The following is a 1,437-nucleotide window of genomic DNA, read 5'->3' as shown; positions in this document are numbered from 1 at the left end:
TCTAAACCTGTTTCCTTGGCTCTTAAGAAATTTGGGGATTACAGATGTAAACCAGCCAGAATGATACCAGTAACAAAATACATAGCCAATAAGTATTATGTGCCAAGAATTTCACAAATATGTACTCATTTAAACTTGACAACACTGAGGAACTGGATGCTATTCTTCCTCGACAAGTGAGAAAACATAGCTGTTAACTAAGAGACATGTTGTTATGTGCTATTGAGTTGCCTGTGACTCACAGTGACCCTATGTACAATAGTTCTGAAGCCTGCCCTATCCTGAGCCAGTTGGAATTTTCCTCATAGTGAGACCATGTGACAAAGGATAACAACCTCACAGGGTTTCCTAGGCTGGGGCATAGTACATTAGGTATTGAACTACTAAACTAACGGTCTGAAGTTCGAACCCACCTACAGCCTTGTGGGAGACCAACGAGGCAGTCTCCTTCAAGGACAAAGCTGCAAATTCCTTGGTGGGTCTCCATGGATTGGAATCGACCCAACAGCAGTGGTTCTGAAATCTCAGCTGGAGGAAATTATCAAGTCTTTTGCCTCAAAAGTTGTGGTGTGGGTTCAAATCAATAACCTTTTAGTTAGTCCAGTGCTAGCCACTAACCAAATGCCTTATTTTTATTATTATACTTGTTCAAATGCCCTTATTTTAACTCTATGGATGCCAAAATTCCTGGGGGTTTGTGTTGAAAGAAAAACAAAAAGAGAGCTGAGTCAACTTGTTTTGGGTAAGCAAAACCAAACTCATTGATAGCTGGTAGAGTCCAACTTCTAATTGCTTAATACACAAAAGTCAAGATGCAGAAGATTCTGAGTTGGGTCTGAAACACAGCAGAGCCTGTCCACATCAGTGCACGGGTTACCCGCTGTTACCACTACCTCAAATCTGAGAGATGAGCCATCATAATTAACCCTCACTGCATCATTATTCTTTCACTAGCTCTACAATGGAATCACGTCAATTAGTTTCCCGAGCAACAACTCCTTAGTTTAATGACACCCTATACTCTCTGATCACCAAAGCCCACCCCGGTTCTCTTTAAGGCTGACTTTAACCCCAAATCGGATCCCGTCCCGGACCGCCTGTGCATTTCTCAGCACGTGCCCGGTGTGTGTGGTCTATACCCGGGAGGTGGCCCTCACTCTGGCGATCCGGGCTTGGCCTCCAGGTCCAGGTCTGGAGCTGGATCGCTAACCCACAGTTGGGAGGGTCGGGGCCCCGCGCAAGGCCCGGGGTACCTGCCAGGTCTCCGGGCAGAGCCTCCCCCAGCGGCGGACGGCCAGGGCGGGTGGGGGCGCGAGGGCAGCCGGCCGCAGGTGATGAGGCCGCGGGGCCAGCACACAATAGGCCGGGCCGGGAGGCCGCGCGCCGGGCGCAGAGGCCAGCGCACCACGTGAGCCGTAGAGCGCGCCGTAGGCAGAG

Source organism: Elephantulus edwardii, unplaced genomic scaffold, assembly GCF_000299155.1.
Source record: "Elephantulus edwardii isolate Elephantulus edwardi_28Jun2011 unplaced genomic scaffold, EleEdw1.0 scaffold00080, whole genome shotgun sequence".
NCBI classification, from domain to species: domain Eukaryota; kingdom Metazoa; phylum Chordata; class Mammalia; order Macroscelidea; family Macroscelididae; genus Elephantulus; species Elephantulus edwardii.
The sequence above is the reverse complement of the archived record's forward strand: the minus strand, read 5'-3'. Positions refer to the sequence as shown.